The sequence below is a fragment of the Lepidochelys olivacea genome, assembly GCF_965140295.1.
Source record: "Lepidochelys olivacea isolate rLepOli2 genome assembly, chromosome: 5".
NCBI lineage: Eukaryota > Metazoa > Chordata > Testudines > Cheloniidae > Lepidochelys > Lepidochelys olivacea.
In genome coordinates, this window is record NC_140415.1 from 37349886 (window position 1) to 37361772 (window position 11887).

The 11887-nt window shown below is 44.1% G+C and overlaps 1 long non-coding RNA gene across 1 annotated transcript in view; it reads left to right on the plus strand.

Moving 5' to 3' along the window:
• Positions 1 to 11078, plus strand: part of LOC311521287 — a 36322-nt gene extending 25244 nt beyond the window's left edge. Inside the window, exons 4-5 of the long non-coding RNA XR_014711848.1 lie at positions 5984 to 6108; positions 10159 to 11078. This is a non-coding gene — a long non-coding RNA (uncharacterized lncRNA). The remainder of the gene's footprint in view (positions 1 to 5983; positions 6109 to 10158) is intronic.
• The last annotated feature ends 809 nt before the right edge of the window (positions 11079 to 11887 follow it).

Here is an 11887-nt window from a genome sequence, read left to right on the forward strand (position 1 = left end):
GATTTTACACATTACTGGATTTTTAATGCAAGTGATTGAAGGCAGGGTCTCAAGGATAAAGCAGGATTAGAATCAATTATCACTCGGGATTGCTATTTGTAAACAGAGCAAGTATAATAGTTCTCAGAGTAACAGCCGTGTTAGTCTGTATTCGCAAAAAGAAAAGGAGTACTTGTGGCACCTTAGAGACTAAGCAATTTATTTGAGCATAAGCTTTCGTGAAGTGAGCTGTAGCTCACGAAAGCTTATGCTCAAATAAATTGGTTAGTCTATAATAGTTCTGTTCAGTCTCTTAGACTCCAGGCATTAACAATTGTTTCAGTTTCTGGAGGAACACAGTTGTAACCTTTCCAGAGGAAAGATGCAATGTTCACATATTGCTATCATAATCTTCATCCTCATCATATTAATGGCAGTTGCATGGGTAAGGCGCTGCAAATGGAGATAAGAATATAGCCCTGGAGCTATATGACAAAATCTCAGGTTGCAGAGTAACAGCCATGTTAGTCTGTATTCGCAAAAAGAAAAGGAGTACTTTCATTGTATGAAGTGAGCTGTAGCTCACGAAAGCTTATGCTCAAATAAATTGGTTAGTCTCTAAGGTGCCACAAGTACTCCTTTTCTTTTATGACAAAATCTGTATTGTTTTCTTCTAATAACCATAGCATGTGCTCTTTTTAAAAATCAGCTGTAAATTAAAATGTTTTAATTATCCTCATTTTATCTACACCTCCATGTCAAAACTCAAGCCTTGACATTCAGATTGGAGACTCAGGAAGTCATATTGTAAAGGTGACTCCCCACGACTTTTCTTGTAGATACATGAAGTCTCCCTCTCTCTCTCTCTTTCTCTTTTTGAGGGGCGGGGGCAGAGGGGAAGTTGGAACTTAAAAAAATAATACCCGAAAAGCTACAGCATAGGCTTAAAGTATTTTTGGATTTGACACAATGAGTTTTAGGAGACTGATGGCAAGCATATTTTTATGCTAAGGCACTGTGCAAGTTCTCAGACACTTATAACTTTTGCCTGATTCTGTTCTGTTTTGAGTCCTTTTTGCTGATCTATAATTTGATAGTGACCAAAACCCTTATCCTGAAATTCTGCCTTCTCTGGTGGGAGAGAGCACAAGAAGTCTCTTTCTTGTCCATAAAACTTCAGGAACACAAAAGCTTATGGGCATAGGCGCTGACTCTGTGGGTGCTCTGGGGCTGGAGCACCCATGGAAAACAAATAGCGGGTGCTCAGCATGCACCAGCCACAGCTGTTTGTTTGCCCCATCATCAGCTGATGGGGCGGGCGGCATTGCTGCCACCCAATAGCTGATGGGGGGCACAGCCAGCAAACAGCTGCTTGGTGGCTCGGGGAGAGCTTGGGGAAGGGTGGAGAGCAGTGGATGGGGGCCTCGTGGAGGGGTGGGAGTGGGGGTGGGAAGAGGTGGAACAAGGGTGGGGCCTGAGGGGAGGGAGCAGAGCAAGGGCAGGGCCTCAGGGGAAGTTGCAGAGTGGGGGCGGGGCCATGGGGTGGAGCAGGTGTAGAGCACCCCCAGGGAAAAGGAAAAGTAGGCACCTGTGGTTGTGGGCAGGGTGTTTCCTGGAGCAGTTGGCTGGTGGCTCAGCTAATGTGCTCTATAGAGTCCCTGGAATAGCAGATGCTAAGAGAACCAGGCACAGACAGCCCCCTTTTGGAAGCAGAGGTAAGGAATGCTACTCAGAGGTCCTCTCCTTCCTCCACATAACCCACTTTAGCAAGGGCAGAAAGATTTGTCTTTACTGAATGTATAAAATTGCTTTTTAAAGTTGCGCCTTATGTTTCCAGCATCTGCTTGCTCACTTCAGCTTCACATCAGGATAACTCAATGAAGATACTCCAGTTGTAAACCAGGGTAATTCCACTGAGTTATAATGACATACAATTAGAGTAACAGGGTGTTGAAGCAGGCCTTCGGTGTTTAGGGCACAAAGTTAGGCCTGAGCTAAATTACATTGGGCTATTCTGTGTGTAGGGTAACCAGATAGCAAGGGTGAAAAATCGAGACAGGGGAGGAAGGTAATAGGCACCTATATAAGACAAAACCCCAAATATCGGGACTGTCCCTATAAAAACTGGGACATTTGGTCACCCTAGCTGTGTATTGTGTTAGACTAGATGGTATCATAGGCCAACCCAAAACCTGATGTGAAAACTTGCTAGAAACTACTATAAAATCTTTTCTCAGTGATTTGCACAACTCTGCTTAGCAATACAAGAAATCTTTACTTTTCTCCTCCGCTCTTCAGGTCCCTTTCTGTCTCCTTCCTCCTAAGAGCCACATTTTCAAAGGAAGGAAGCATTTGTTGCACCTCCAGTGCCCGCATTTGTGCCCACAAATTGAACTGCCCATAGGCATGTGATTCTCTACTTAAGTACTTGGTGTCCGATTCTTGGGGGGGTACTCCCATGACACCTTCACTGCTCAGTACTGGCCCTCAGACAGAGCCCTAATTCTGTAAAATGCCTAAATAGGTGCTTAACTTTAAACAGATAAGTAATCTTGTTGAAGTCAAAGGGATTACCCCCATGCTTAAAGTTAGGCACACGCTGAAGTATTTTGCTAAGCAGAGGCCTATAAAGGCATCACAAATTCCATCACAAGAACTGCAGTCATATAATGGGCTCAGTCCTTGCCAGGTTTGTAGTATTTTTAAAATGATTATCTAAAGTGAAGAGGGTTTTGAAAAATGTTATCAGTACTAGATGATGAGTCAGTAGTAGATAAATTAGAATCAGACCCACATTATGCCCTAAAACCTGTCTGACCCTAATCTTCGTCCTCCAGGCTTCATGTTTACTCTGGCTATCAGCTATCAGCCTCTGGACAGTGTTTGTGTGGTTTGAAAATGTATAACTGTTGAAATCATTATGCCTCAGGTTGCAGCGCGAATGCGTATCGGCTGCTGGCGTTTGACTGCAAATGCTCAGAGTAGTCTTCAGTGAAATGGTTATAATGAATTATGTCTCCCACATTGGATAGGTGACTGAGACAAAGGAAATGAAAGATTACAGTAATATTGTAATGCTACTTGGAAGCCCAGGGAGAGTTTTCCTCCTTTAGTTCTGGGTTAGACATGCAGGAGGAAGCATACCAGAAACACAGCAGCTTTAATTAGTGCAAGGGACGGGGGAGGGGTGGGCATTGTAATAATTGGACTTCTTGTCAGATTTCCTTTCCTTTTCCTTACATATGGAAACTGTCATTTTGAATCCCATCTTAGACAAGAGATTTCCAGCTCCCTTGTGCAAAAACAAAAACAGAGTTGTTATCATATTATTTTAGTGATTAAAGCACAGGGTTTTTTTTAAAAAAATAATGATATTGATGATGCCAAGTTAAATTTTAGAGACAGACAGGAAAGACTGGTGTACCACTAGGAATCAAACTATTAGTTTTTAGGGTCAAGGATTCTATTTTAGTTTTGGGTCTGATATAAACTGCACCCCAAATTGTGCCACCCCAAAGCTCTGCATACCCTTCACAAACTTTACAAACAGAAGAACTTAGGAAGCATAAATGAACAAAAAACAATCAAAGCACAGCACTTATTCCTATTACACATTGTCTGATCACCAGTCATGTGACCAATGCAGCTTAAAACCTCCACAACACCTTTCCATGGAAGTCCCACATTCAGCCTTTCACCAAGGCCCACATTTCAATAGACGGACTTTGCAAAATAATTGGAAGATCAACAAATTCAACCTATTTTGGTCCTTGGAATGCCAAATATCCCCCCCACCCCCCACCCCCCAAAAAGGGGGACTCACTTATCTGGAGGGCAAGCTAGGGTAAGGGCCTCTGCCAATCACTGCAGTGGCTGTATGACACAGGGAGAAAGACTGTCTTCCAAGTAAGTTGCCTTTATACTTGTATATAAAGTGCCCTTCATCTGTCTATCTAGGGTGCTTATATGGCCCCAATCCACCATAGTATCAGATCACCTCACAAGCTTTAATTACTACATCCCTGTGAGGTAGTGAAGTACTGTTATCCCCACCTCACACATGGAGACCCTAAATACAGAGAGGCTGAGTGATTGCCCAAAGTCACACAAGAAGTCTGTGGCAGAGAAGGGAATTGAACATGGTTCCAGGACAGTGCCCTAAGCAGTGGGCAAATCCTTCGCAAAATAGGTATTACACAACTAGGTAACAATAACAGAAAGGCAGATGGCAAGTACAGTGTGGTACACTATATAGATCTATTGTCCAAGGAAACGTTTCCTTTTTGTCCTTTATCACGTCTTTGTCACACATGCTGATAAGCAGGTGAGGAGAGAGAAGGAAAACACTGAACACAAAGGGAATGAGGGAAAAGTTACAGACTAGCTCATTCTTTGTGTTCTCTGTTAGCAGGCATTGGGGTCATGCAACATATCTGCAAAGAAATTTGAAAACCCTGAATTAGATTTCACATTGTGTTTTGAACTACTGTAAATGGTTTGGTTTTACACTGTGAAATAGTGCAGGGAGTTTCTTTATAATGGGATCTTGTGAATTTTCACCTCAAATAATGCAAAAATATTGCAATTTTGCCTGGCTTCACAGCACAATTGTGAAAATATAAAACGTGGGACATTTTGGGTCTGTGAAACAGCCCAGAAAGCATTCTGGAATACTTTTTGCAAAATGTAGTGAAACAATTCTCACCATTTTCTAACAATTAGGCCTGACCTCAAAATGCCAGATAAAGGGGTCATAACAACGTAAAGGGGCTCTAAAAATCACAGCATTAATCCTTGGAGGATATTCTGCAATACAGGAACTAAGGAGGCAGCCACAAGCTATCTTCTGAGGACCACCTCACAAGCCCTGGCATAGGGGACATGACAGGACTTGTATGTGGTGCAAAAAACACAGATCAGACTTAGCAGAACAACATAGAGAAGGAATTGTTCAGACCAGAATAGATGGCACAGAGAAAATTATGTTCTTAGCCTCTTTAGTGCTGCCTACCAGGCATCCAGGAAAGGTATTCCTCTGGAGATTCTGAGTGCTGACCTAGGCCTGATCATACAAACATGCATATGCTTAAATTTACTAAAGTGAGCAATTTCATTTGACTACTTACATGTGTAAAGTTAAGAACATGCATAAGTGTTTACAACATCAAGGCCCTTACTTAACAAATATGATATTAGAATAGACACGTGCACTGACAGATGTAACAAAATCTTTCTCTTAAAATAACGCTTCTTCTGATAAACAAAACCACAAAAACTCAAAGCTTTCACGCCATCTTTCTGCTTCGGCCATCTTAACTTATTCTTCCTTGGAGCCCTGCCAAGAGCTGAGTGAAAGCCTCAACTAAGAATTTCCTTATTTGGTAACTTTTAGTTTGCAATGTCAATTTCATGTTGGCTTGGTTTTAATTTACTTTTCATTAAAAAGAGTAAAGTGAAAAACAAAAAACAAAAATGTAAAACAATCTGCATTTTGCCATGGTTGTTTCAAGACAATGCTTTCAGCTGGGTCACAGTTCCCCATGCCTGAATTCACATTAATGAATCCTCATTTCATGAAAGCAGAAACTGAATCTAAATGTCAGAGTGCATTAGCAAAATATGAAGATTTACACAAATTAAGCAGTAAAATAGAGCTGTGCCCAAATTAGAACACTGTATCCAAATGCCTTCACATTATAGGAAAGTTTAGAATCCTGATCCAAAGTCTGCAGCCTGGACTTTCGTCTGCTGCATCCTAAGACACAACAGACCATGTAGGAGTGTTGCTTAATGCACAGTGCATGTGCTGGGTGGGGAGCAAGGGGATAAATTAAGTAGTTCACCCAGGAATTGCTTTATTCAGTGCTAACATACATCTTGAAATGCTCAGCTATGATTAGAAAAATCAACTGTAACAATGGATGGGGGAGAATTTTTCTGTGTTTAAGATGATTGTTAGGTGTTCTGTTGCCATATAAAAGTTTATGGGATTTTCTTTTAATAGATTTTGCTTCTTGACAAAAGCTTTTTCCACACTGTAAGGCGCCAGTTCAGTGGGGTAATTTAAGCATGAGCTGAACTTTAAGCAGAAGTCGTGTTACTGAAGTCAGACTGCTCACGGGCTGAAAGGTAGGTCTCTGCTTAAAATATATTAACCTCAAGTCAGTGTTAAGTAAGGACAGGGTTCTCATCACCTAAACATTCTATTAATATTACACTTTATAAGACTTTTAAAATTCTATAATCTGTACAGATTTTACTTCATCTTCCTGATAGCATCCCTTTATCTGACCCAAGAGCATAAATCAGAAGATGGAAAATTAAAGGGGAAATAGGGATGATGAAACACATTGCTAAGAATCAGTCTCTGATTTTGCATGAAAAGGGGCCATCTCAGCTAGCAAACCCTAACAGAAATGACATCGCCCCAATCCAGGTAGACAGAGCTGAACTACCCCCAAATCTAGAGCAACGTGGACAGAGCAGCGATAGCTCATTCTACAGCTAAAATTCCTAAGTGAAATATGGTGACAATGGTGAATTGAAGAAACACGCATGAACAGTTTGAAAATGGCAGCAGGAAGGAGGAAATATCAGAAGAATGATGGATTACAGCAGCAGGATAGGTTGGGCATCACAAGCTCCAGTATATGAAAGAGTATTCTTCACACAACGCAGTCAGCCTGTGGAATGCCTTGCCAGAGGATGTTGTGAAGGCCAAGACTAACAGGATTCAAAAAAGAACTAGATAAGTTCATGGAGGATAGGTCCATCAATGGCTATTAGCCAGGATGGGCAGGGATGGTGTCCCTAACCTGTTTGCCAGAAGCTGGGAATGAGTGACAGGGGATGGATCACTTGATGATTACCTGTTCCATTCATTCCCTCTGGGGTACCAGGCATTGGCCACTGTCGGATGACAGGATACTGGGCTAGATGGACCTTTGGTCTGACTCAGTATGGCCATTCTTATGCTCTTAATACTTTATGGGGAGAAGAGCAAAAATGGACATCCTCAAGAGCAGAATGGACAGCATGGATCTGGAGAGAGATCTGTTTCACTGATTTCTATGTTGCTGGGAGCCCTGCATGGGAAAGAGGAAGTTGTTACCAGACAGTGGTATAACAGGAAACTGCAGCAGCTACTGCTGTGACTGTCTCCACAGCACAAGAATACAAAATCCTTGGCTATCCCGCACCTGTTTAGATTGCAGAGGAGATGGGTTGTTGAAAAAGACACCTCCCAAGAAAATCTTGTGTAATTCTTGTTCTTCACACACAAGGCATATTTTTAAAATGATGTATAGGGGTTTTAGCTGCATGACTCACTGAGATCAGTACAAGTCACTGAGCTAAACCCATCCTCAAAACTTTAGAAGTGCATCCATATGTTTGCTCTTAGTCAATGCAGCATAACACCACAGCCTGAACCAAATTGAATCAGCCTTTCATTGAAGTCAGTGGGACTGCACAGGTATAATGGAGAAAAGATGTTGGGTCTAAGGCCTGGTCTACACTGCGGAGGGGAGGGATCGATCTAATTTATGCAACTTCAGCTATGTGAATAATGTGGCTGAAGTCAGCGTACTTAGATCTACTCACTGTGGTGTCTTCACTGCAGTGAGTTGACTGCTGCTGCTCCCCGTCGACTCTGCCTGCGCCTCTTGCGGCGGTGGAGTACAGGAATCGATGGGCGAGCTTGCGGGGGTCAATTTATTGCATCTAGACTAGACGCGATAAATCGACCCCTGCTGGATCGATCACCGCCCGCCGATCTGGTGGATAGTATAGACATACCCTAAGTCTCAATTTTTTACATTTTAAATATAGCCTTGCTTTGTTACTAAAGCATAGCAAAGAATACCTGCAGGCTAGGGAGTAGAATTCAGTTAAATCAGCATCTTTCAATGTAAAGGAGTGACGTGAGCAATTCTGCATAGGGGGGTTCTCCCTGGGTGCAGGGAACCTGTAGTCACTGAGCCTGCTACACGCAGAAGCAGTTGGCAGAGAAGGGAACTTTGCTCTGGGAGCACCCTGGAACATAGGAAGAAGGAGTTTGGGTTCACTGAATGTTATGGTCAGTAGAACCCAAACCTGAGCTTTTTGTTATTCCCGCACCCCACCCAGGCCAGATTTAAAGCCCACTGAAATCAGTAGATTTTTTTCTAACTATGTCAATGAGCTTTGGATTAGCTCAAGAGTTCCAGGAGAACTTAAAAATAAGCGGGGGGAGGGGGGGGAGAAAATTCTGGCCTCATTGGGGTTTTGCCATTGACTTCAATTTGTTTCATTAGGGCCAGGATTGCACCCAAGGTCTTTTCATAGCTCCCAAGGCCAGAAGGGACCACTGTGATCATCCAGTCTGCTCTCCAGTATAATACAGGCCCATAGAACTCCCCCAGAATAATTCCTTCTGAACTAGAACATCTCTTAAAAAGACTCCAACCTTGATTTAAAAATGGCCAGCGATGAAAAATCCCACCCTTGGTAAATTGGTCCAATGGTTAACTACGCTCACTTTTAAAATTTACTCCTTATTTCTAGTCTGAATGTCTCTAATTTCCATCTACTGGATCTTGTTATATCTTTGTTGGCTAGATTGAAAAGCCCATTATCAAGCATTTGTTCCCCTGGTCGGTACCTATGGACTGTAATCAAGTCACCCTTTCACCTTCTCCTTGTTAAGTTAAATAGATTGAGCTCTTTGTGTCTATCACCATAAAGCATGTATTCTAATCCTTTAATCATTCTCCTGGCTCTTTTCTGAACCCTTTCCAATTTAGCAACATCCTTCTCGGATTGTGGACACCTGAACAGGACACAGTATTCCACAGTAGCTGCACCAGTGACAGACACAGATGCAGGCCCGCGGATGGGGGTGGGGGAAGGGGGCAATTGCCCAGGGGCTGGGTGATTTAAAAGGGCCCGGGAACCCCCAACCACTACCGCTGCAGCCAGGAGCCCCAGGCCCTTTAAAATCACCCGGGCAGGCCACAGGGCTCAGAGGCGATGCTGGGCGGAGGGGCGGGGGAAAGGTCTGCCTCCTGCCCTCCCCAGACACCTGCTCAGGGCACTCAACTCAGCAGGGAGAGGAAGGGGCGGGGCCAGAGCCAGAAGGGAAGAGGCGGGGCCAGAGCCTCTCCTCGTCTGGCCACACTGCCCGGTGCAGTTGCTGCCCTGGGGGTGGGGCCCAGCTTCTCTAGGGACAGTGGCCGAGCGAGCCGGAGGCCTCCCGGCATGCTCAGCATCGGCTCGTGTCCCCTGACAGCTGCAGCCCACTCCCTGCCCGGGCTCAGCTTCTGGGGATGGGAGCCGGCTCTGAACACGAGGGGGAGGGCGGGGGGTCTCTGGCTCGCTCGGCCACTGTCACCAGAAGCTGAGCCGGGGAGGGCGGGGCTTGCTGCTGCCACAGCCAGGCGCTTTCCCAGGCAGCTGCCGCCTGCACCAGGCAGCATCCAGAGCCTGGCTGCCAGAAGAGCAGCCACACAGCTGGGGGGAACCAGGCTGGCACAGCAGGAGGACAGTGCCCCCCGCCCAGGTAACATGGGATGGGGAGGAGGGGCTGGGGAGAGCGTGGGGACAGGGAGAAGTCACGGGGGAGGGGTCACGTGTCCCCCCCTTACCTGGTGCCCCCCTTTTGTCCCTCTCACTAGTTGCCTCTGGCAGGCTCCTAGGCGCGCGCAGGGTGGTGCCGCCGGTGGCGGCGAAGGCAGCCAGGCAGGCATGTGGAAGCCCCGGCTGGGCCGGAAGAGCGTGCACAGCAGCGGAGGCGGCAGCCCGCTGGGCACCAGTGGCACAGCTGGCAGCAGCTCACTGGGCACCAGCCAGCGCAGGTGCAGCACTGCCCAAACGTCAGGAAGACCACGTCCACGCGGGCTGGGGGGCCCACTGACTGTTCTGCCCTGGGGCCGGGAATTGCTGTCGGAGTGTTAACTCGTCGCAATGTTAACTCATGTTCAGCTGATTATCCACCATGGCCTCCCAAATCTTTCTAGGATAGAGTCCCTCATCCTCTAAGTAGGTCCTACATTTGGTTCCTAGATGTATACACTTACATTTAGCCATATTACAACACATAGTGTTTGCTTGCACCCAGCTTACCAAGTGATTCAGATCACACTGTATCAGTGACCTGTCCTCTTCATTATTTATCATTCCCTATTTTATGTTCTCTTTCAGATCAAATAGCATAGGACCAAGAACGAATCCCTGCAAGAAACTCACTAGAAACACACTGCTCGATGAGGATTCCCTGTTTACAGTTACATTTTGAGACCTATCAGCTAGCCAGTTTTTAAATTGATGTAACTTGTGTCATATCACTTTTGTATCATTCTAGTGTTTTAATTGAAATGGTGTGCAGTAGCAAGTCAAATGCCTTACAGAAGTCTAAGTATATTACATCAACACTATCACCTTTTATCAACCAAACTTGTAATCTCATCAAGAAATATATTAAGTTAATTTGACAGAACCTATTCTCCATAAACCCATGTTAATTGGCATTATATTACCCTCCTTTAATTCTTTATTAATTGAGTGCCTTATCAGCCATTCCATGATCTTGACTGGGAGCGATATCAGACTGACAGGCCTATAATTACCCACATCATGCCATTTCCCCTTATAAAGTATTGACACATTAGCTTTCTTCCAACCTTTAACCTGTGTGGGAGTTGAGTCACGCCAATGCCACAAAATTCCAGCAACTCTATGAGCAAATTTTGAAAAAAATTATATATCCAACACAACATCCCTTTGCTTAAGTGGAGATTGGTTTGATACCATCTGTTCTCAATGCCAGTGTCACTTTAGAAATCACGGTGCATATGATCAAGCTGGAGTTTTATTAAGGGTGATAATACCAGTACCATATTATACAGTTATAGTATCTTTTATAGAATAAGTATTGTCTCTCCTCAGACAGAAGCTGTTCAATATCTTTAATCATTTTCGTTGCCTCTCTCTCTACCTTTTCCAGTTCTAATATATCTTTTTTGAGATGAGGTGACTAGAACTTCATGCAGTCTTCAAGGTATGGGAATACCACATTTTGGGAAATGAGGAAGCAGGGTGGGGAGAGGAAGATGAGCACCAGTTGCTGGATTAAAAAATAAAGTAAAGATGTTTATGTATAACACTTATGTCTACCCGATTGTTCATAACTGAGATTGCTCTCAAATGACTCATATATAAAACACTATCTAAAAACCTTGCAATTACAAATTCCGTTACATTTGTTAAAGAATGAACCGCTGCCCTTTTTCATACTAGATCTGGTTTACACAAGCTTCCCTTCCTCCATCAAAACACCTTTCCAGCCCCAAGAAGCCTCCTCCTCTCCACTCAATCTCAGCAACCTCTAACAAGCCTCTTGTGACCTTCAGCGGACCTAATCCACTCCATCTCTATGGCCCCACAATAGCACCCCGGCTCCAGCCAGAACTCTCAGGGGTTCCGGGCTCCCTACTCATCTGGGAACCATGGCTGAGTCAGGAACCTTGGAACTTGGGCTGTAATCTGTACAAAAAACATGTTTGTAAAATCCTATCAGTACACTGGGATTCTATTTTCTATAGAATTCTATGTATGCTGTACTATATTCGGCACTGACGAAAGGATGAATATTTATAATGCAGTGAAAAATTTCAAAATCGGCCACCTAAATTACACCCACCAAAGGTGGCTGTGCCTCTACCTTTGCCTCTGGAAAATTAATACTTCCATACATAAAATATTTAAAACATGAACTGCAAAGTCAGGTGACAGCTTCCTTTCATCAGTCTGAAGCTCCAGCTTCCTACACCAGAAAGTGACAACAGTTAAGGGAAAAGTAGAGCGAGAAAGTCAAAAGGCAAGCAAGAAGGGCTTGGAATTAATGATTACATTATGCTTATGTTGTACCTTT